The sequence below is a fragment of the Cervus elaphus genome, chromosome 18, assembly GCF_910594005.1.
Source record: "Cervus elaphus chromosome 18, mCerEla1.1, whole genome shotgun sequence".
Taxonomy (NCBI): Eukaryota; Metazoa; Chordata; class Mammalia; order Artiodactyla; family Cervidae; genus Cervus; species Cervus elaphus.
In genome coordinates this window covers 74497328-74522186 of record NC_057832.1, presented here as the reverse complement: position 1 = coordinate 74522186, position 24859 = coordinate 74497328, and the positions used below count along the sequence as shown (strand labels likewise).

Sequence of the window (24859 nt, the reverse complement as noted above, 5' to 3'; positions counted from 1 at the left end):
TCTTGTTCCTGAAATTAGCCAGAATTTCCCTAACTGTGCTTGTGCTATTTTATAGCATGAGGTCTGTTTGACCAAATGTATGCTGGATTTTTATTTTCTTCTTGGAGCTTTGCTTGCCTCCTACCCTCCCTCCCCCATACTCTGGCTGTATTTTGTTGCTTTGTTGCAGAGGCGACTGACACCATGACGCATCCCACTTGAAGCTTATGGTTAAAGCCTCCTTCTCTGTGGTTCTGTGGGTCTTTGAATCTCTGCTGCGCTCCTCATTTTCTGGCAGTTGGTGCCTGAAGAATCTAGTCGGCTTGATTGCTGAGCAGATTGTCACAGATCCATGGAAGAAGGCCATTACCAGGCCACATTAGGGCTTAAGCACTGCCTCAACCACATGTCTAGAAACAAGTGAGGTCAGGAGCCACAGGGGGGCCTTTGGCCAGGCAGCCTTCTTGTAAGTCTGGAGTGCCACCATGGATAATGTTTAGTCACTTTTACTGACAGGTTTCCAATTACACAAGTAACAGAAGAATACTTATGGGAAAATTAGAACAAAGCACAGATGAGCAAAAAAAAAAAAACCTCTCTGAAAATCCTTCATTTAGAAATAATCACATAACTCTTCTGATCTTTATGCCTCTAATCTCCTTCCATATGCATATATACATGTAAAAATGTATTTCTTTTAACAAAAATATGATCAGACCATCCATATTAATTTTATTTCAAAATCCACCATGAACATATTTCCACATCTTTAAGTACTTGAAATCATTTTCAGTGACTCTTAAGAGTTCAGTTGCATGGATGGGACTTTTTTTTTTTTAACCCAGTTACCTATTGTTACACATTTAGTAACAGTTTTTCTTTCTATTAAATCATGCCCTGATGAACATCCTTGCAGCTAAATGTTATTGCATCTTTAATTGTTTATTTAGTATTAAATTCTAGAAGGTTAGTGGTAAAAACCCACCACAATTCTTTTTTTTTAATTTTTACTGCAGTATAGTTGATTTATAATGTGTTAGTTTCTGCTGTACAATAAAGTGAGTCAGTTACACATATATATATATACTGTTTTTTAGATTCTTTCCCCATATAGGTCATTAGAGTACTGAGAACAGTTCCCTGTGCTACAGAGTAGATCCTTATTAGTTATCTATTTTAAATATAGGAGTATGTATATGTCAATCCCAATCTCCCAGTTTATTATTCCCCCCCATTTCCCCCCTGATAACCATAAATTTGTTTTCTGCATCTGTGATTTTGTTTCGGAAACCACTGTGAGTCTTACAGGAATCTATCTTATATGGCCTTTGTTGTTGTGGCTCAGTCGCTAAATCTTGTCTGATTCTTTGCGACCCCATGGACTGCAGCATGCCAGGCTTCCCTGTCCTTCACTATCTCCTGGAGTTTGCTCAAGCTGGTGTCCACTGAATCAGTAATGTTAGGATAGCCCAGAACATCTGAGTGACAACAAAAGTTAGCAGTTAATATTTCTCAAACAAAAGCTGAGTCAAGGAAAGAAGTCGAAAGGGTTTTCTGCTCTTTACTGTCTGGAAAGTTTTATGTGTATTATTTCCTGTTACAAATTTGAAGGGAAGGGGACTGGGTTCCTCATATATTTTCATTGTTCCAAGCCCTATATTAGAGGAAATATATTTAAAATAGGCCTCATGAATGACCAGGAGTGGATGTTTTTATAATGACACTTTCACCTTGCAATGCAAATTTGTATATTCCAACTTTATCTGTAAGATTATCTGTAGCTATAGTTATAAGTGGCAGAAGAGGAAGAGAAAGGGTAGTTGTGGAGAATTACTGTAAAATGCAGACTAATAGTGTTTCAGTGGAGAATAGAAAATACTTAGTGAGAATGGAGAGCTTTGAGTAACTTCACAATCCATTTATCAAAAGAGCTTATAATGGAACTCTCGTTTCAAGGGAGGTCAAACACTAATAAATATTGAGAAAAGAAAGTTAAAAGGACATCAAGTTAATATTTTACTATCCATTCTTTGATCTTGGAAAGCCTGAAATATTTTTCCACACTAATTCTGTGATTTATTGATTCACTCTTGACAATTGGCTTATTGGAACAGACACAGTTTCCTTGCTTTTAACTACAGCTTCAATTTCTATAATGCTTTACAATGCCAATGGATTTTTATGTATTTACTGGAGTCATTTATTGATATTGTTCTGGAATAGTCTTTGTGAGTTAAAAACTGGATTGTTGTCAGTAAAGCAGCTGCCATGTTACTGATTTTTGGTTTAAATGCTATAATAACCTCTCTTGGTTTTGTTGTATTGGTTTGGGAGTTAGTTAGTGTTAGTTGCTCAGTTGTGCCCGACTCTTTGCAACCCCATGGACTGCAGCCCAACAGGCTTTTCTGTCCATGGGATTTTCCAGGCAAGGATCCTGGAGTGGGTTGCTATTTCCTTCTCCAGATGATCTTCCTGACCCAGGGATCTAACTTGGATCTCCTGCACTGCAGGCAGATTCTTCACCATCTGAGCTACGAGGTTTGGGAGGAAAAGAGTAAAAAATCCTGGAATTCATTAACTCATCCATATCTACCTAAAGTCAAATACATTCAGAATCTGATCATGTTCTCACTTCCATTGTACCACTCTGTTCTATTTTTATTTTTAAGTTTTGGCCTCACCCCAAGGCATGGGGGACCTTAGTTCTCTGACTCAGGACCAGGGGTTGAACTGGCACCTTCTGCTTTGGAAGGCAAAGTTTTAACCACTGGACTGCTGGGGGGAGTCCCTGGTCTACTTTTAAAACACCCATAAACATCTCATCTCTATCCTGAATTATTTTACTAAGCACCCACCTGGCTACTAAGACTGCCACCTTTGCCTCCCTTTGTTCTGCTCCCAGAAGCCAGAGGAGTTCCTAAAATGAGTCAGATCATGTTGCAGCACCTCCTGTCTCAGAGTCAGCACCTCAGCCCCTGCATGGCTCTCCCTAGTCTTACTCTCTGATCATAGCCCCCATCTGCCCCCCAGCTATTCCACTGAGAAAATGACAAGGCTGGCTGGAGAGGATCTGCATAAGCCCCCGGTGCTCATGTACACCCAAACCTTGGTGCCGGGTCCTCTGCATTCTCTTCTTTTCCAGACCAGAGGCTGTACCTCTTGCTGCCTGTCACGCTCTTGTTCACTAGACCCTGTCCTCTCCCACCCATTCCCCCTGCTCCTTCTGACAAATCCCCCTTCCCTCTTCAGCATCACCTGTGTTTTCCTTTACTGATTCATTCCTAACAGCCTATTAACAGTCTGTTATTGCTCTCATTTAAAAAACAGGACCAACAAAAATGATCAATCAAACAAAAACAACCTTTCTCTTTTCTTTCTCTTTCTTTCTTTTTCTCTCCCTCCCTCTCTCTTTCTTTTCTTTCTCTCCTTCCCCACCAACTTTATTTAGCCATAATTGACAAATAACATTATGTAACTGTTTGGCATACCACGCGATGGTTAGATGTGCATATATATCATGAAAGGATGACCACAAAAATGCTAGCTGACGCATCTCTCACCCTCAAATAGTTACCTTTTTTGGTGTGTGGTGAGAACATTTAAGATCTATTCTCTTAGCAAATTTCAGGTATGCAATACAGTGTTCTAACTGTAGTCAACAGTCACATGCTGTACATGTTTCTAGGAGTTTGGCTTTTTTAGATTCCACATAGAAATAGCATCATGTAGTATTTTTATTTCTCTGTCTGACTTATTTCACTTAACATAACTCCTTAGTGTTTCATTCACATTGTCAAAAGTGGCAGGATTTCCTTTTATGTGACTGAACTATATTGTATCATATATATTTATGTATATATATATCTCACATTTTCTTTATTTGTTCATCCCTGAGGGACACTTTCATTGTTTCTCTCTCATGACTATTTTGAATAATGCAGTGAACATGGGAGTGCAGGTATCTCTTCAAAATAGTGATTTCATATCCTTCAGATATATACCCAGAAGTAGGATTGCTGAATCCTATGGTGATTTGATTTTTAACTTTTTGAGGAACATCCATACTGTTTTCCATCATGGCTATACCAGTTCACATTCCCACCAACAGTGCACAATGAGTCCTTTTTCTCCACATCCTCCCCAACACCTGTTCTTTTGTCTTTTTGATAATAGCCACTCTGACAGGTGTGAGGTGATATTTCACTGTGGCTTTGATTTGTGTTTCCCTGGTGATCAGTGATGTGGAGGACTGTTTCATTTACCTGCTAGCCATTTGCATCTCTTGTTTGGAAAAACGTCTTCTCAGGTCCTGTGCTCCCATATTTAAATCAGATTTTTTGCCTTTTTGCTATTGAGCTGTATGCGTTCCTTATTTAAATAAAAAACCACCGTTCTTTCATTTCTTCCTCCAGTGATCACACCATTTCTCTACTCTCTTTTCAGTAACTGTTCTGTTGTCCTGTCTTTTCCTCCCACTCACCCTTGAATTCCCCGAAGTCAGGCTTTTGCCCCCATCCCTCCACCTATTACCTTCTAGTCGGGGTCACCAATAGCCTCCACAGCATTAACTTCAAGAGTCCACTCTCCGTCCTCACCTGACCTGACCTCTCAGCCACACTTGTTAATATTGATCACTACTTCCTCTACCGGGAAACATGTTTCTTCTCCTGGCTCCCACAGTCCCCACTCTACTAATCACCTCCCTGCTCCAGACTACTGACGGCTCTCACTTCTCTGTGCTCACGTGTTACTACTGTCCCTCAGCTCCAGGCGCACTGGCCTGTGTATGATTCCTCAGCCACGTCAGGTGTGTTTCAGGGCCTTTGCACTTGCTATCCTTCTGCCGCAGATGCTCTGCCATACCTGCATGAGTCTCCACTTTTCTCCTCCTGCAGGCATTGGCTCGAATGTCCCCAGTGTTCCCCATGGTCTTTGCCTGCCCCTTGTCTCCACAGCCCATGTCATCGAGTTCACTCTTTTATGTTTCATTTATTGTCTGTCTCCACCCACTGGACTGTAAGCTCTGTGGGGGACTGGCTATCTGTTGTGTTCTCCACCACATTCCCAATGCCTGGGAAGTCACCTGCCTGATAGGTGCCCGAGAAATATGTGTTGAATGAATGATGAAAACTGTTCTTGGTAAGTTAGTAATGTACTTGGAGAAATACTTCAGTAGAACCACTTGGATCTCATAGGAGTTTCAGATTCCTAGTTTTCTTTGAGTTATATGGCTTTGGAAAAACAAGGGTGTTTGGGAAGATGGAATGCCTTTCTTATTTTGCCAACCTTTCTGTATACATAGAAACACTTCCTCAGAATGTTACATTCCAAGTATATTTTTAAAGTCTGTCTTGTAAACACAAGAGGATGCCATTTGGGGGCCAAACTGAATGACAGGGGCAGGATCAGAGAGAAGCGGCTGAGAACTGGCCTTAATGCGCCTCATTTTGATTCAGAAGCATAGTCTAAGTGCAGGTTAAGAGACTGCCAAAAATATAGCTGCCTGCCTGTCTTTGATGCCTCCTTCCTAGGTCGGGCCTTCCCATTTAGTTCCTCTTCCCCACTCACATGAGCACACGGCACATGCCTTGTACAATCCCCTCCCTCTGCCTTTTCTCAAGTATTTTTTTCTTTCTTCAAAAATCCCTTCTCCTCTATTTCTGCTTACTGAAGCTCCTTTCCTGTCAAGGCCCAGAACAAACACAGGCTTGTCTGTGTAGCTTTTCCAGATCCTTTCCTGTCAGCACGGACTCCCCCTGTGGACTGTGCTCCTTAGAGCAGGAAGCCGCAGTGTGCCTCAGATTTGCTCTGGACAGACACACAGATACACACAGACACACAGACACGCACACCCTCAGGCATAGATACACATGCACGTACATAGGTATAGCACACACACACACACACACAGAAATACACACCAAATATAAGCACATTGAGGGCAGGGATTGTATTTTACTTTTCTGGAGTTTCCAACACACACAAAATGCCCTGGACAGTGAAAGTATTCAATATAATCAGAAATGTGATAAAACAGACACAAATCCTTTTTCAATAGATAAAAGGTCATTCTTCTAAATTCCCCCCTACTGGTTATTTTCCTTTTCCTCTTGTTTTGTGACTGTTTAGACATTCTGAAGAAAAGCCCCTTGTGCACCCCATGAAGGCCTCCGGCCTCCTGCTTAGGCCAGGGCTGAACTGTGCGCCTCGCCCAACACCATGGGTGTGACCCCGGGCCCTTGAATGTGTCCACAGATAGAGGCTGTTCTGTTGGCAAAGGAGAAAACAGGTTAAACAACTTACAGAAGAATGTCCTGCAAGGCAGAGCTAAATTTCAACCTCACTGCTTCTCAGAAATGCTAGTCTGGTGGTTTAAGCATGATACTGCACTGACACCAGGCCAGTTCTTCAATCAGAATCGACACAAGTGCCAATCTCAGAATTCAAGAAAGGAAGGTAAGACCAATCATGGTTATTGAGGGTTACTGAGGCTTTTCTTGGGCTTCCCTGGTGGCTCAGATGGTAAGGAATCTGCCTACAATGCAGGAGACTCAGATTTGATCCCTGGGTTGGGAAGATTCCCTGGAGGAGGGAATGGCAACCCTTTCCAGTTTTCTTGCCTGAAGAATTCCGTGGACAGAGGAACCTGTAGACTACAGTCATGGGGTTGCAAAGAGTTGGACATGACTAAGCAACTAACACACACAACACATTTTCTATCAATACGTTCACCTGGTGACACAGGTGAATTCCAAGGTCATTGAACCTACTTTCCCACCGCCTTTCCTCATATTTTGTGAGTAAGGCCAGAAGAAGGGAGCACCGGAGAAGCAGATCACCGAGTCACGCAGACCTGGCCTCAGTGGCACTACTGCCTTTGCCAGCAGAAAGAATTAGGCAAATTAGACAAGGGCCACAAGCCAGCAGGGTCTTGTGGGAGCCTCACTGATGTCTGAGACGTTGGGCATTGAGTCCCAGAGGAGGGAAGGTCAGCTTGATCTTGGCTGGGCTGTCCGTGGGCACCGTGTGCTGGAAATCATCCATGTTGAGAAAACGTATGTTAGCACTGAGAAACCCACAACTAGGATCACTCCCAAAAAAAGGAGAGAGTATTCCTATTTCATCACTTTAAAAAAAATCTAGTTATATCAAGTGTATTTTATTAAGCATAAACTAAAATGCTCTATTTGTAAGGACTCCAATAATGCTGAGTAAATAACTTGAATTTTGCCGAGTGCTGTGGAGTAAAGAAAACAACAGCCAGTTGCTGGGCACTCCAGCTGGGATGAAAGGTACTTCCAAGAGAGCATTTGCCTAACAGACTCTGCTAGCTCTGGCCTGCCAGTATTTGCATGCTACAGGGCTGGGTCCCTCTCCATTGTATACTTATTTAAAAGTAGTACTTATCTAATGACTTACATACACTCCATTAAAAAAGTGAGGGACAAAAGAGATGAAGTGGTCCAAATCAGTTTAGCAGTCCAAGAGGCATAGTGGAAATCAGATATTTAATGAATGGTTTATGAGTTACCTTGTAGGGGTGCAGAGTAACTTATAACAGGTAAACACTCCTTGCAACACTTTGCCACAAGCCTGATTTTGTGCCCCAAGTTACCTAATGGTAACAGGATCCTGGCTGGAGGCAAAATTTGTTCTTGGAAGCAAGGTAAATCCAGGAAATGGCCAATTATTGACTCCTCTGGATTAAAAAGGGGAATGTGTCCCCTTACTTACTCTAGTGATCCGTGGTGATTTCTGTTGTCATGAGAGAGCATGACATTTCATCTGTTGTCTTGTAGATCTCTTCACTTCATCTGTCATCTTGTAGATCGTACATGTTTGTGTTGATCCACGTAAGTCAGGACATTCCTGAGCTCAGAGGTAGTGCTGTCTGGAGACCATATCAAAGGGCCCACAGTCCACAGGTTGAACTTCATTTTTCCTAGTGCTTTATGTTTTTCTAGCACTTTCACAAATTCCTATTCGCCCAATACATGTTTTTCCTCTTGATGGCCCTTTGCTTCATTTTGCTCATATGTCAGATAAAGATGGAGATGTCACCTCTTCCAGAAGTCTTGAAATAAAAGATAATGGACCTGGAAACCACAAAATATATTTAGTGTACAATTTTATTATATTGTGTATAACTCAAAACACTAATTTTTTATAAGAGTAATGCAGTTCCGAAGCAGGGTTATTGATACTGCCTTGTATCCCATGGTAATTCCTGTATTTTCATTGGTCTTTTTAGGTAAGAGGCAGTGAGGACTGAGCTATAAACACAAATAACTGATACCTGGGACAGAAAGTGACAAGCATTTTAAGAGACAAATTAACAACTCTTCATGAGAGCACAGATGAGCGCATCAGTGTCTAAGAAAGAGAAACAGGAAAGACAGAAAAAAATAGCATGAATTGACAACTCGGAGGCAAGAATACAGAGGGACCCAGTGGGAGTAGATTTCATTGGAACTCTGGGCACCAGAGGGACAAGAGCACAAGTTAGATTAGGAAAAAAGATAGGGCTCAGATTACAGAAGGTCTTACATGTTAGATGGAGGAGTATGGACTTCAGGGTAGAGGCAGTGGTGAGCAGTGATGAGAGAGACTGGAAGCAATACATCAAACAAAACTTGATGATGTCTCGAACGAGGACATTTCAGAGAGAATAGAGAGGAGGGTGAGGCAAGAAATAACCTGAGTGCAGAAGAGACAGGAATGGACCATGAACAAAGTATGAGAAACAAAGGTGGGCTGGTAAGAGGAGGTGGGGGGAGGGATCAGGAGGTTTATTAGAACATGTGGTATCTTCCTGGTCCTTAGGCACTGGTTTCTGAGTAGACGACAACCTTGAGAAAATATTGCCCTTTTACATTCTTTCTCAATTTTGTGTGATGCTATTTTCTACTTTTAAGTATGCTCAAAAATAGCCAAAGATACAGCATTGTACTTTGAGCCAACGAAATAAGATGATGAGTCAAACTGGTAGAGTTAATAAAAAAGAAAGCAGTGATTCATTTTTCAGGCTTGAAGAATTTCTCCTTTTCAAAAACACCAAAACAAGAAACTCTCAAGCAGATAAATTAGCAGGTGATTATTTGAATAACAAAAGGAATCTTTTCCAAAAGCTTTCCTTCAAGGATTCTTTAAATAGTAAGGACCTTGTCTTCACTCATTTAAAATGTCATATATTTGTAGGTGTTTGATAAAACACAGGAACAAGCTTATCACATAAAGCATGCTATCCCCTAGAACTACATTTTAGCCTGTGCAATATTTTTAAAAATGCTTATTTATATATGTATGAAGTAACCATCACATAAATACTCTAAGGATTTTAATGAGTATATTTTCATTTTCTGTTAGCTTTGGAAAATTAAAGCTGTAATTTTTTATTAAACATAAATGGTGAGAGTAAAATTTGCTAATTATTTTGATTACTGTCATTTGTAGTCTCCTAATAAATAGAGTCTAGAAGTTCTTTGTGATTTTTTTCTTAAAAGGCTTATAATAAAAAAAGCTTTTATAATGTCAGCTCTGTAAAACCCTAACAATAGCTTCCTTTTAAATCCTTAAAAGAGATAAATTTAACTGTTTTAGGCTTTTCTAGAAGTTCCTAGTTTTCTTCTATAGAATGTTTTTTAAAATTACTCTCTGCTATCCAAAAGACTTTAAAGGAAGGATTTGAACAGGTATTTATTTGTATGCCTGTGTTTATAGCAGCATTATTCACAATATCCAAAAAGTAGAAGCAACCCAATATCAGTGAGTGAATGAATAAACAAAATGGAACATTATGTACCTTTAAAAAGGATGGCATTCTGACACCTACTACAACATGGATGATCTTAAAGAAGTTATGCTAAGTGAATAACCCAGACACAAAAAAGACAAATACTGCATGATTCCACTCATATAAGTACCCAGAGCAGTCAAATTCATAGAGACGGAAAGTAGAAATATGATTGCCAGTGGCCAGAGGAAGTGGGGAAAGGGGAGTTAGTGTTTAATGGGCAGAGTTTTACTTTGGGAAGATGAAAAAGTTCTGGAGATGGGTGGTTGCATGGCAATATGAATATACTTGGTATCACTGAACTATACACTTTTTCACTTTTTTGGTAAAGATGGTGAATTTGTTATGTATATTTAATCCCCCTAAAAATCCACAAGAACTCTCTGTTAAACTGTAGTTCTGTAGAAACTGTCTTAGAAAAGGACAGCAGCAGTGGCCAGTCTGGAACTGGAACTTAGGGCTGTGGTTTTCTAGCCTTGATGGTTGGCCCTTCCTCAGGGGTCCTCTGGCTTTGCCCCTGCTCCCCAAGAGGAAGGGCATCTCCTTGCCGTCACCTGTTGATGCTGACCTCTGTTTCCTGCTTGACGTTGACCTCTGTTTCCCGGCAACCTTTCCTTAGAGCTATTGATGTGTTCACCTATATTCTCCACAACAAGGTGGCTTAAGGTCTGCCTCTGTGTCAGTTACTTTCATGACACACTTCATTCACAGAGATCATTCTTTTCATTTTCCTCATTCTTGGCAGTCTGTGCCAGGCTTGCCTCCACGTACATTATCCCTCTGGGCTTTTCCACTCCCCTCAGGGCTCTGCCTGAAGGTGGTTGGGGATTAGGGTTGCTTCTCAGGGCACCCCCCCACCCCAGCCTCTAATACCTTTCTACCAACCTCTACTGGTCTGCTAGCTTCCTGAGTCTATGAGACTTTATCAGAGCCTTTGCTTCCTTGACACTATCTTTCCAAATCTTTAGCCCATGCCGGGACCCAAGGTTTAGAAACAGAAAAGGTTATCGATTGCTTTGTCATCCTTTCTCTCTAAAGGAATGAAAGCAGTGGTTGTAGCTGATTGAATGAACAAGGGTCACTGAGTCCCCAGGCAAAACACAAAACAAACACACAGAGAGCCGTTGGGGTGCGTGCTTCAAAATATTCTCTGACTCTAATGTTTCAACTCCACGGTTTAGTAGAAGTTCAGGGAGAGAAGAGGACATAAATTAGTGAGCCAAACCAACTTTGCAGATGACTAAACCTGATCCTTTGGTATCCCCAAGAGATTTATAGGATGTGAAGTGTAGCCGAGAGTTAAGAAACCAAAAATGACTGAGGGAGCAAATGAATAAACATAGTCAGAGAGGCTTAGCCAAGCTGTAATTGTAGAGAGAGATGATACCTCATAACCAAATTGCATTAAAAATTGTAAAATGTGATCAAGTGAACAATAACTGTCTTGCTTAAGCTGCTTTGGAAATCTAGATCTTCATATTTTAGGATAAAATGGAATATTCTTATATAGTGTTATGTGAAAATGGAACTATTTTAATTTCAGTGTTGGCTGGGTACTCAATAGAATAAATGTGCCATTTCAAAATTTGGGAAGGACGCACACACTCTGGTTTTGTGACCCTGACCCCTTCTCCACTGATAGTGTAACAAGATGGAGAGTTAGCATTTTGGAGCAAACCATGTGCTATGCTCCAAATATCGTCACCTCCAAAAAAGGTATGAAGTGTGCTTGCCTCTTTCTTCAGGCACAGAAACAGCAGCTTCCACTGGACATTTTGCAGGTCCTCTACACTTGGGGGGACACAGTGAACAAGAGGCCTGATCCACACCCAAGGGAGGGGAGCCTCTGGATGGATTTCAGAAGCTAAGGAAGGAGCCCTGAGGCATTTGTCTGCATGCAGGATACCTCAGGTGTGAGATCCTCCTTGATTGTGGGGGAACCCATGAAGTCACTCCAGAAGAAGAATATTCTTTATTGTGTTTTATTTTATTACACTGGACTGAGTAAGTAAGAAAGTAAGTGTTAGTCTCTCAGTCGTGTCTGACTCTTTGCAGTCTCAATGGACTGTAGCCCGCCAAGCTCCTCTGTCCATGAAATTCTTTAGGCAAGAATACTGGAGTGAATTGCCATTTTCTTCTTCGACACTGGAATAAGCACATTAGTAATTCCACTTTGTGTTGTGAAAGTTGAGTTGCTGACAAACTTCTTATTATACAAAAGGCATCTGAAAGACATGGGATTTGCCCTAAATATCTTTTAGGACAGGGAAGAGTTAACTTTACCAGGATAAATTTAAAGTTTGGACGATGGGAGACAAAAATAATGTTGCTTATAGCCCATGAATTTTGCTTGTTCAAAATAGTACTTACATATATTAAGGTTTCAAAGAAATAAACAATGTCCACAGCCAACAAATATCTTTAAGTTCTTAGTTTGTCAGGCAACCCTGTTAGATGCTGGGTTAGAAATTACATAGAAAGCACATTCCCATTCCTTTATCTACTGTTCATATTCTACATACTAAAAATCATAAAATCATTATTTAGCACCCAGCATTTCAATGGGGTTAGTCTCTGTCAGGAAGACCTGACAGAGATAACTTTTTTTTTTAGTTTTGACACTCTGATTTATTACAAAGCTTGTGATTTGTAAGAAAAATTTGCATTTGTTAAAGCTTAGAGACATGATAAAATGAAAAATTGAGTCAATAGCTGGATAATTTTTAGAGATAAAGTAATCAAAGCAATTGTAGACTTAGCTATTTGGTTTACATTGCACAGAATGCAAAATCTGATAAAGTTTACTTGTGTAGAAAAAAACCACATGGGCTGCCCAGAAAGTAACTCTGCACGCCCACGTTTTATTCTTCTGAATACAAAAGCACACCCACACGGTGTGGATCTCTCTTGTCTTCTCTCCCTCTTCTTCCTCCCCCTTCTCCTCCGCTTCTATTTCCCTTCCCCTCTCTCTCTTGCTCCCTCTCTCTCTCTCTCTCCCCCTCCCTCTCTCCCCCTTCCTCTCTCCCTCTCCCTCTCTCTCTCTCTCCCCCTCCTTCTTCCCCTCTCCCTCTCTTTCTCTCTCTCCCTCTCAACCTCTGCCTTTGTCTCCCTTTCTCTTTCCCTCTTCTTTGACCCCCCTCCCCCCCACTGTCACCACAGCTTTTTAGTCACATACTCATTTGAATCTTATCTACATATTAGATTTCTGTGTTTCATGTCTAGAATGCTCACATCTAGGAGGGGAAAATGCAGAATGACTGTCAAGCAAATATCTCAGAATGTTCCCAGTATTGTGATTTGCTTTTAATCCCATTGTGAGGTGGGATTTTTGTCTGGAAGCTGGTATGTTCATTGATTAAGTAGCACACAGTGTGAGCCAAGAAATCTTTAGTCCCTAAACTAGCAGCATATTAAGCAGATCTGAAAGCATTGTATTGCTCTGTCAGTTTCCTGGGAGGGTGTTTCAAGCTTAAAAATTGTAGTCAATGTAAACATTTCCTGAGAAGTTAATTATTAGCATCTCCCGAAAATGGAAGGACTGGCATCATGTAAAAGAAAGGAGAATGTTCAGATTAAGTAGCTTGTTTAATAAACAATGAGGTGGATCCACAAAGCAAAAAGTGTAGAAGGAGGGATAGTGATGGGAAGACAAAGTCCCTCTATGATGTATCACTAATGAGAGTGCTGATTACCAAGAAGGTTTGCATCAGTGCAGGCACATAACAGGAAAAGGAGATATGGAGAGCTACAAGAAAGGACAAAATGGTCCAGCAGATGTTTCATGAACTGCTGTATCTTTGACCTGTGACAAATTCACCCTCCAAAAGTAAACAGGTCCAGAACATCTAGTGTCCAAGGTCACTTTTCAAATGCTTTGTTTATTATTTAAATGTTGAGCAGACCACTTAATTCAGGATAACCAACAGGTTAGAATTGCTGCAGACTCCCTCCTGTCTGAGTAGTTTTGTTAGCATCTTTGAGGGATGACATGAGAATATAATCAGCTCAAGGGGTATTGCTCTGGGTGATTTGCATTCTGCAGACTTCCCGGTACTTTCTGTCCTCTGGCACAGTAACCAGCATATCCTACAGAGGTGTGAAGTGTCTGATAATTAGGCCTCTTCATTTTAGATGTGATTTGTTATGTCCAAGCCATTTTAGTGTTAAGAATATAATTTTATTGTGATGCCATTTTCAAGGGAGCTGCCCCAAGTCCCCATTTGGCTGACAATAGGAGAGGGATGTAAACAGATCCATCCTATCAATGTTCATTGTTTCCCCTTCAGCTAAATCCTTTGAACAGACCTAGGAAGTTGATATTTTAAAAGCCTAGTTTTCTATAAATCTAATGGCCCCCAACTCAGGATCATTTTGAATATTTTTTAGAGTTCTACAACCTGCAATATACATTTTGAAAAGTCTAATTTAAAAATCTAAATGGAAATTGTTATCTGTACATAATTATATAATAAATTTGATTTGCTTTGGAAATAAAATCTTTTGAAACATTCAGACTGCAAAAAATAATGAAAGGGGTCTTTGATCTACAAGGTTGGTAACTATGGTTTAGTCAGCCTCAGTGTACAGCTAGTGTTGTTGCTAACATGGTGGACAGAATAACAGCCCTCCCCAAAATGTCTTTGTTCTAACCCCTAGAACCTCTGACTGTGTTGTTTCATGGCAAGGGGGAAGTAAGATTGCAGATAGAATTAGAGCTGCTGATCAACTGACCTTGAGAAGGAAGCTTATCTTGAAATATCAGGGTGGCCTGATATAATCACAGGAGTCCTTTTAAGTGAAAAAGAGAAGCTGGAGGGTCGAGTCAGAGAGAGATTTGAGGATGCTATGCTGTTATGAAGATAGACAAAGGGGCCAGAGCCAAGGAGGGCAGACAGTTTCTTGAAGCTGGAAAAGGAAAGAAAAGGATTCTTCTCTAGAGCCTCCAGAAGAGGCCAAGCCCAGCTAAAACCTTTATTTTAGCCCATTAAGACCTATATTTTGAAATTCTGGCCTTCAGAACTATAAGGTAATAAATTTGTGTTGTTTTAAGCCATCAAGTTTGTGGCAATTTGTTATAGCAACAATGAGAAACTAATGCATTTAGTGTAGTATTTTTCTGGAATTTGTTCATTTACTTCTTAAAATTTATTTTTAATAGAGGATAATTGCTTTATAATGCTATGTTGGTTTTTGCCACATAATAATGTGAATCAATCATTTGTTGTTGTTATTCAGTTGCTAAGTCATGTCCAACTCTTTCCAACCCCATGAACCACAGCACACCAGGCTTCACTGAATCAGCCCTAAGAATACTTATGTCACCTCTCTCTTGAACTTCCCTCCCACTCCCTACCCCATCCCATCTCTCTAGGTCATTACAAAGTACCAGGTTGAGCTCCTGCTGTTATATAGCTTCTTTCCACAAGCTATCTATTTCACCTGTGATTATGTATATGTTTCTGTGTTATTTTGGTCATTTAAATAAACCAGTTAACATGAATACCATGGCATACAGATAACTGTGCAGGGAAGTTGTACAAGTATAGAGGAAGCAGGATAAATCCAGACTCCTTACTGTTGTCTCAGCGTCTGCATCATCTGCCCCTCCTGCACTCCAGCCTTACCTTCTGTTCCTTCTCGGCAGTTCTGACTCCAGCACCTCCAGCTTTTGGTCAGCTCCTTAGACTTCCTGCCCTGGTGCTTAGTTCTTGGTTCTTGTTGCTTCCTCTGCCTTGAATGCCTTTTTCCAAATCCCCCTACAGCTGATTTCTTTTCATCCTTCAGGCCTTAGCATAACCTTTCCTGTGTTATCAGAACACTCTATCTTGTACAACTCCAGATCTGAGTGGCTTAAAACAATAACATTTATTTGTTCCTGGAGTCACAGACCCGGGTAGTTGTTGTGTGTGGGAATCGGTGATAAGAATGGGAACTCCCATGGGACTTCCCTGGCAGTCCAGTGGTTAAGACTCTGCACTTTCATTGTAGGAGACACAGATTTGGTCCCTGTTTGGGGAACTAGGATCCCACATGCCACATGGGCAGCCAAAAAAAATAATTAAAAAAAAAAAAACAAAAACAGGGACTTGCTGGGGTCCAGCCTCGGCAGGATCCAGGGGGTACCCTCAGGATGAATGGCATCGGTGAGAGAGAAGACACGTGAGACCAGCCTTGATAGGGCCAAGTCTGTGAGGGAGAGAGGGAGAGAGAGAGAAAGAGAGAGAGAGAGACCAGACAGGGGGTGCAGCAGAGTCTGGCAATCCTTTATTTTTTACCGTAGCTTTTATCCCCTAAGTTAGTACATTTCTAAGGGGAAGATAGTTTAACATTATGTCAGCTTGTCCTTCACGAAACCAGGGTGTTTTCTGCATACTTCTTTGTTTATGAGGGTCTTGTACATTATCTTCTGGCCTTGGGGCCTATTAACATTTTATGCAGGTCAGGTGAATGTAAACCTATTTTCTGTTTCTATGGTGACCTTAACTGAAAGGTAGCAGTCTCACAGGGCAACAGTACAGAGTAGAAGTATAACCTTGTTAACATAAAAATTAATCCTTCTGCAGAAGTTGTCAGTTGCATTTATCTAAGAAGTTTACCCCACACAGACTCTGTGGCTTCAGTGAGGCAGCCTCTGCCTAGCACTCCTGGCTGACAATTAGCAACCATCTCATTGTTACCACACTAGGGCTAAGCTCTTATTTTTCTAGATCTATAACTATATTAACAATGGTTTCTATAACACAACCTTAGCACATTAAGAGCAAAAACACAGCAAGCAAATGTTAACCCAATAGCTACTTTTAGAATAATTTTCTTGTGTTTTCTAATAGGACTTCCTCACCCCCCGAAGGGCTTTATGTCTATTAGGGCCTTTATATGATCAGGTTCTTTATGTTATTTTATGATTAGGGTATTATAAGCAATCATGCACATTAGTACCAAGGGCATAAACGCATTTGCCAAACAAACTAAAATACCAGCAAAGGAGTTTAAATTAAAACACTCCTTTCACCCTGGATAATCTCATAAAATACCACCACCCAGGAAACTTATTGATTAAAGTTCTAAATTGATTCTTATTTGGAAAGAGATTGGGGAAGGCCTTCTGCCTGTGTCACAGAAATTAGGGAGTAGTCTGTTGAAGCAAGCATCAGAAAGACAGATATCATCTTTAAGGTGAGCGCCGGGGGCAGCTTTTCGGAATCCCTGAAAACCTGATCCGCCTTGCCCGTCAGGTTTTCTCCCTCATGACCTTGTCATGGTTGGGATCTCATGTGCCAGCTCCCGGCAGGGACTCCTTTGAGTTCCACATGGCCACTGAGCCTATCACGCATGCCCCTCCGACACCTTGGCCTTCTTGGAATCCTCTGCAGGATCACCTTTCACCACTTTCACATGGTGAGAAATCAGAGATCTGTGGAGGATTATTCAGGCCAGGCCTGGAAGTGAGAAGTGCCACTTGACCCAACCTAGATGCAAAGGGAGTGGGCAGCCTTCCTGTGTGCCCAGATGGAAAGCTCACCGCCTGAGTGACTAATTGCCTGGCTCTGCCCCTTCTCAGAGATGCTTCCTATCACATCCCTAAGCAAGTCTGCCTTGTTAGTCTCATGATGATTCCTTATTTATTTTCTCCACCATACTTTATCCTTAATAATTTATTTGCCTCTTTGTTAATTGTGTTCCTCCCACAATCCCAGAGCTGTATGAAGATAGAGATCATTTGTTTTGTCACGACCATATGCACAGCACTTGGCAACACTGTGTCCTGCAGAATAGCTTACCAATCAATAACGGTTAATCAATGTGTGATGAATGGATGAGCCGAGGACCCAATGAATGGAGGAAAACAGAGCCTTTATCTAGAAGATATCCACTATTGCAGCAAAGACAGAATAGTTCATGTTCTTTTATAATAATCAATTTTAAGAAGCCACCAAAATACTTGAATTAAAAATAGTAGACCTGGTATTGAGGAGGGCATGGCAACCCACTGCAGTGTTCTTGCCTGGAGAATCCCCATGGAAAGAAGAGCCTGGCAGGCTTCAGTCCATGGGACTGTGAAGAGTTGGACATGACTCAGCGACTAAGGACAGCACAGCACAGACCTTGTACTTGGGTTCAGAAGAGTGTTTGGAATGACACTGCTCTTTTGCTGAAGTTCAGTTCTGCAGAGGAGCTGACTAGTGCTCTGTCTTTATTTTGGTTAATACTACCGCTATATTTCTGAGTGAGCTTCAGACCCTTCAGACACCCTCCTAATTCACTCCATCCCCACCCATCTCTACTTGCAGAAGCCAAACCACTTACTCCTCCCCTCCTCTCCTCTGCCAGTATCCTCATAGAAGCCTAGGGAATGGAAGCATGCCATTTCAGATGACTGAGGTTTTCCTTTCTAAAATCTTTCTTCTGTTTTCCCTTCCTATTGTCCTTTCCTGACTTAGCATGCACCAGGAGAATATGACAGTCCAAGAGACAGAATGCCCAACCTAGGGCTTCCCTCTTGCAGTGTGATGCTATAGGCTCTAAGGAAGGATGCTATGGCGTGTTGGCTGCTTTGCTAGGAAGCCTGAGCTGTTGCCTGTCTCTTGATGGGGACACAGGAAGTCCACCCTACCTTGCTCGTTTGTGCTGCTCTGGCTCTGACATGGCTCCTGACTGCCCAGGCTTTATGGAATGTAGCAGGGTGATGGGGCCAGAGTGTTGCTCCCTGAAATCATGGGCTAGGCAGGATGCTCCCTACCACGCATGGGTTTCTCCCATCTCTCCATTCGTCTCCTCTCGTCCATGGGGCAGGTGTGCGGCATTTCCAGGGTAGAGGACCAGGGACTTGTGGTTGGAGTCATTCCTGTGAAGAGTACAATGTGTATTTACTTCACTTTCCTCCCCTCACTTTGATGTTTTTGTATGGGTGAAGTACATTAAAATAAACACGAAAGTCAAGAATGTGTCCAAAGATGTAGCAACAGAGATGATCAGGAATAGGAAAAAAATGGAAAACAACTTAAATGTTCACATAAGGGAGTAGATAAAAATGAATTATGGTATATCCATATAACGAGATACTAGAAAGTCATTAAAATTGATCCTGTAGAAGAGTATTAAATGACACACAATCATGTTCACATTTAATTTTTAAAAATCAGGCTATAAAATAAGGGCCACTGTGTGATCCCATTTTTTCCAATTAAATTTTTTTATTGTTTAATATATAAATAACAAAAAGAATGAAGATCTAAATGAGGTGGCTGTTGTATAAATGTGATGATAGGTAAAATTTTCTTTTATTCTTAGTACCCAATGGTATTTTTAAAATTTTCTATAATAAATACACATTTCCTTTGTAAAGGGACATAAACATCTAAAATGTGATTTTACAAATTAGATGGCTAAGTTCCCAAATGAACACTTGTTTCTAAAAAATGGCTATTGACAGAAGACTTAGAGAACAAGTCATTGAAGTGCAATGAAAAAGCCCAATGACCCTGCTTTCCTGTTGTTCCCCAGCCTCGTCCTAGCCCCTGCTGCTCACTTTCCCTCCCACCCATGCACACTAAATGCTGAGGCCTCCTTGACATCTGGAGTGGCTCCATCTCCAATCACCACACCCTCCATCCCATTCCCACCACCGTGGCCTTAGTGTAGCCCTTTGTCATCTTCTGATGGGACTTGCCTCCAGGCCTTGGCTCACACTGTTCTGCGTAATGCCACCCTATCCTGAGAGCCCGGCCAAGGCGGACCCATCTCAGGAGACTCAAAGGTCACACATTCTCTGACTCTTCCTGACCATCTCCACTTCTGTTCCCAGACTCAACCCTTCTTTATGCCTCACTCTTTGTTCTGAACTCTCTTATGGAAGCTTTCAATCTCTGCTGCGTTTCTTTCTTTAAAAAAAAAATGAACACTTTGTTGAGGCATGATTAACATGTAAAAACTGTGCATGTTGGATGTATACAATTTTATGAGTTTGGGGATAAGTATACAACCCCTGAAACCATTACCACCAAGGCCAGTGTCATATCCATCACCCCCCAAAGTCTCCTCCCATTGCCTTATCATCATCGTTATTATAACTTTCTATTACCCTTCTTGACACTTTGTATCAGGTATTTTACACTTCCCCTGTGGTAATTTGTGTGATCCTTGCAACATGTACAGGAGGGTTATAGCCCCACTTTACAAATGAGAAAACAGAGGCATAGAGAAGTTAAGTAACTTGTCCAAGGCACCACAGGTAGAAATTGACAAGCCTGGAGTCATCCTGAGGTAGTACAGCTCAGCATCTCTACACTCAACATATTTATATCCTGCTGTTTCTCATATTTATGAGACCTTTCACATGTCTGTCTTCTTCCACCATATTGTAGGGGAGGAATCATGTTTTAAATGCATCTTTATTTTGTTTGATGCCAAGCCTGGGATGGTATAAAGCAATCTCATCATAAATATTGACTCTTTATACAACGTGTTTATTGAGCCTTTGCCATATGCCAGGCATTGTTTTAAGCACCTGAAATACATAAATAACAAAGCTATCAAGATTTCTGCCCTCAGTGGGAAGCAGAGCAGTGACTTAGATTCCAGTAAAAATGTCAAGGGCAAGTTGGGTGAATGATTCAGGTGTTATTTACGTGACATTTTTACTTCTTCTGTATCCATGCTTCACTACATTACCTTTTAAATTGGAGGTATAATTTGAGGCAATGACAGTGCTGGAAATCAATATAAATCCTTCGTTTGTCACAGGAGAGCTCTGTAACTGATCAAGTGATAGAGATCTGTCGGCGGTCACATGGTGTCTGCCTGACACGTCTTGATGCTTTGAAACTATTTTTTTTTGAAAGTTCAGTGCATATCTGAAAATCTCATCTTTTTCTCTTTTTTTTATGTTCTTCTTTCTTGCTCACATTTTTTACTTTTTTCTGTTTTTCTCCCCTCAAAACCATCTTAAAGCCTCTTACTGCTTCCTCCTACACCCTCTGCCAGCCCCTCGTTACTTTTCTTCTCCCTCTAACTTCCCAAATATACATCTTTGAACAGTTGATCAAAACTCACGAAGAGAATATGATTTTCTCTTTCAAGAGGTAAGGCAAAATGGCAAGGCATTGATCTGATCAAAATTTGTGTCATCAGCAACTATACATTCATTTGAGTGCAGAAGAAAGAAGAAAGGCTAGCTCTAGAGGTCAGAATAATCTCATGAGGTAGACTATTTCTGTTTTGTTAATAACAAAGCAGAGGGACTTCCCTGACTGTCCAGTAGTTAAAGTGGTTAAGATTCTGCACTTCCAATGCAGGGGGCATGGGATCGATCCCTGGTCAGGGAACTAAGATCTTGACTGCCGAGTGGTGCAGCCAAAAAATTAAAATAAAAAAAGCAGAGATTCAAAAGGATTAATTGTCTAAAGTCATGTGTTCGTGGGCTCAGTTGCTCACTGGTGTCTGACTCTTTGCGACCCCATGGACTATAGCCCACCTGACTCCTGTGTCCATGGAATTTTCCAGGCAAGAATACTAGAGTGGGCTGCCATTTCCTACGCCAGGAGGAATCTTCCCAATCCAAGGATCGAACCCACATCTCCTGCATCCCCTGAATTGGCAGGCGGATTCTTGTCTTAAGTCACCAAGTAATAAAGATCATGTTAAGTTCTTCTATACTGTGTTGTTTACCACCTTATACAGAGGGAAGTTCTGAGAAAAACTTTGCTTTTGCTGCTTAGGGGATGTATTTTTCTGGGGTCTCATGTATTAAAAATGAAATTGAGATATTAAGAAACTCAGACTATTCCGAAATAATGGCATTATTTTAAAACAAATGGAGCCTTACAGGAATAGAAATAACCTATTATACTTGCAAAGCACTAAGTTAAAAATGTACCACCAGAATATACTCTTTCTTCATTTCCCCTCTCTACACTCCAGCCTCCAGGATTGGAAATTACTCATTCTTTAGAGTATACATTAAATTCAGATGTTCATAGCGTGACCAAAGAAAAGCCTCTGCACTTATCAATAGTTTTCCCTGTATCTTGAGCAATCACACAGCCCAGATTTCCGGAACATTATCTTTATCTTTCACAGATACTTTGTCAAGCTCTGTTCTAAAAGTATGGTCAGTATTCCTGTATCTCTGTTAGTCCACTGCAGTTGAACTTGAGCATCCACTCCATCAGCTCACAGGTCACCAAAGACCTGCTCACCACCAAGGTCAAGTGTTTTGCTCAGTCCTAGTGCTTTTCAGCCTTCCTGAGATATACGCAGTTGCTGGGTTAATGCTTGCCTCCAGGTTCCTCTCTTCTCCCAGGAACAAATATTTACAGTTTAGGAAGGATTGGAGGAGAAATACCCAAGACCCTAGCCTCTTATTTGAGAATGTGAACCCAAACTGGAAGGATCCCCAGGAAACAGAGGGCCTATGGACTAGTGAGAAAATGTTCACAAACCAGGTGGGGCAGATGATTTGCTGGTTGAGCTCCCAGAGATGTTAGCTCAGTCTCAGGGTAATGCCATGGCAACCCTGGCCCCCCGGAGGCTCCCTGTAACACCCTACTGGCTGCTAACGTGGGGCAGCACCTCATTTAAGTGACCAACACACTCCGGGAAAGCAGCGGATTTAGAGAAGTGCTATCCTGAGGACCGTGATACTTGGCCAAGCCAGAAAGCAAAGATTAAGCTTCCTCAACACTCAGTGATTCCCACAATGCTCCACTTAGGAAAATTTCTCCCAGGAACTCTTATTGGTACCTTGATTTTTCATCTCTCCCTCCTCTCCCTTCTGGCTCTTGATGACCATACTCTTACTTCCTCTAGGGCAGAGGGGGTCTTAAGGTAGTCTATGGAACATAGCTCACTGTGGGTGTTTATCATTTTTAGAAATTGTATTCAATGTAAGAGGTCCTCAAGGTCACAGAATCTCAACATTCTGTCTGAGGAGGTGCCACTCCCTATTTGATTATAGAGTCTTTCTGCCTAGTGTCTTCTTGGAATCCTTTTTTGTCTCCTGTTCAATATATAAACTTGAACTTGCCAGTGTATAAACTAATGTTAACATTAGCCTGGGACAATTCCACTTCTGGTCATATATCCAAAAGAATTAAAAGGAGAATCTCAAAGAGTTATCTGTATACCCATGTTCAGAGAAGCATTATTCAAAATAGCCAAAAAGAGTAGACAGCCCAAGTGCCCATCAATGCATGAATGGATAAACAAAATGTGGTATATACATACAATGGAATGTTATTGAGACTCAAAAATGAATGAACTTCTGGTACATGCTACAACATGGATCAACCTTGAGGATATTATGCTAAGTGAAATTAGTCAGTCACCAAAACACAAATATTGTATGACTCCACTTATATGAGATGCCTAAAATAGTCTAATTCTCAAATATACAAAATAGAATGGAGATTGCTAGAGGCTGGGGAAAGAGGGAAAGGAGGAATTGTTTAATGGGTATAGAGTTTTAGTTTTGAAAGATAAGAAGAATTCTGGAGATGGGTTACACAACAGTGCAATGCACTTAATATTATGGAAATGTACACTTATGAGTGGTTGAGATGGCAAATTTTATGGTATTTTGACACAATTAAAAATAAAATACAATTTAAAAAGTCCAGTGGCTCAGCAGTAAAGAATCTGCCTGAGATGGAGGAAACACGAGTTCAGTCCCTGGATTGGGAAGATCCCCTGGAGAAGAAAGTGACAACCCACTCCGGTATTCTTGCCTGGGAAATCCCATGGACAGAGGAGCCTGGCAGGCTATAGGAGAAATACCCAAGACCCTAGCCTCTTATTTGAGAATGCAAACCCAAACTGGAAGAATCCCCAGGAAATAGAGGGCCTGTGGACTAGTGAGAAAATGTTCACAAAGCAAGTGAAGCAGATGATTTGCTGGTTGAGCTCATTTCAAAGAATCAGACACTATTCATTTCAAAGAATCAGATGCATCTTAGTGACAAAACAGCAGCAAACCTAGCAAGATGAATTGGAAAGTTACACCACCACCACTAACGATAATAACAAAAATTCATATAATTCACTGCCAACTGATATTTCTTAGTAGTTACTCTATACAGCATACCTGAGCTGAGAGCCAAGAAGGATATTAACATGAATACAGCATGGTTCTTAACCCCAAGGAGATGCTGGCATGGTCCAGGAGATGAGACATGCACAGAGTATTTTTTTTAATTTGGCTACACCAGGTTTTAGTTGTGACACGCTGCATCTTTGGTCTTCATTGAGGCACGTGGGACCTGGTTTCCTGACCAGGGATTGAACCCAGACCCCCTACATTGGGGGCTTGGAGTCTTAGCTACTGGACCACGAGGGAAGCCCCCAGAATATTAATTGAATGAATATTCCAAGATTGCAAGTTAACATTAGGTGCAGGGTAGAACATTTGAGGTTCACCTAAGGTGAACTGAAAAGAACAGGTGGGAATCTAAAGCCAAAAAGAAACAGTTTTTTTTTTAAAATTGCCTGCACTTGTATTAAAGAATGAATTATTAAGTCTCTATGGCTCTTTATTTTTCTGAGTTCTTATAAACTGTTCTGAGATGGAATAATTCCAGGCCTCCCCTCTGTAAAGTGTCACTTGATTAAACCGACATTGTATGTTATATGGACAAGACAGCTCTAAGTATCAAACCCCTCAGAGGTTTTAAACACCAGCCTTCTCAATATAAAAGAGCCAACCTTCCTGTAATTTAGCATTCAATTGTGAAAATATTGTATGATTTCCTCAATTCTTATGAAATTATTTTTATCCTGTTCTTAGAGAACAAAGCCATAGATTTATTTCACCTTTTTTGACTACTTCAATAACTATGCATGCTTCTAATTTAAGGATCTTCCCATAGACAAAGTGTTTTCCTTTGTGATGGGAAACCTGGAAGAGGGAATATGTCAAAACTGCTGGCCAGGCATGCTGATTTTGATCTGATCTATCTTTCTCAGCACTGGCAGGCCAACATAAAGATTGCAATTTCCCTCCTGTATAATCCTAGGAAGCCGATTGCTGAATCCTAAGAGTCCTAACTTCAGGCTGAAGGTGAAAGTAATTCCTTCAGGGAGTAATGTCTAGGT

At 41.1% G+C, this 24859-nt stretch overlaps 1 protein-coding gene and 1 long non-coding RNA gene across 2 annotated transcripts in view; both read left to right on the top strand.

Moving 5' to 3' along the window:
• CHN2 (chimerin 2) overlaps positions 1–24859 on the top strand; it is a 324197-nt gene that overhangs the window by 88859 nt on the left and 210479 nt on the right. The gene's annotated exons all lie outside the window — the stretch shown is intronic.
• Positions 1199–16443, top strand: LOC122673788. The gene is made up of 4 exons (XR_006334827.1): positions 1199–1437; positions 6379–6382; positions 11808–11809; positions 16432–16443. It is a non-coding gene; the product is annotated as an uncharacterized LOC122673788 (long non-coding RNA).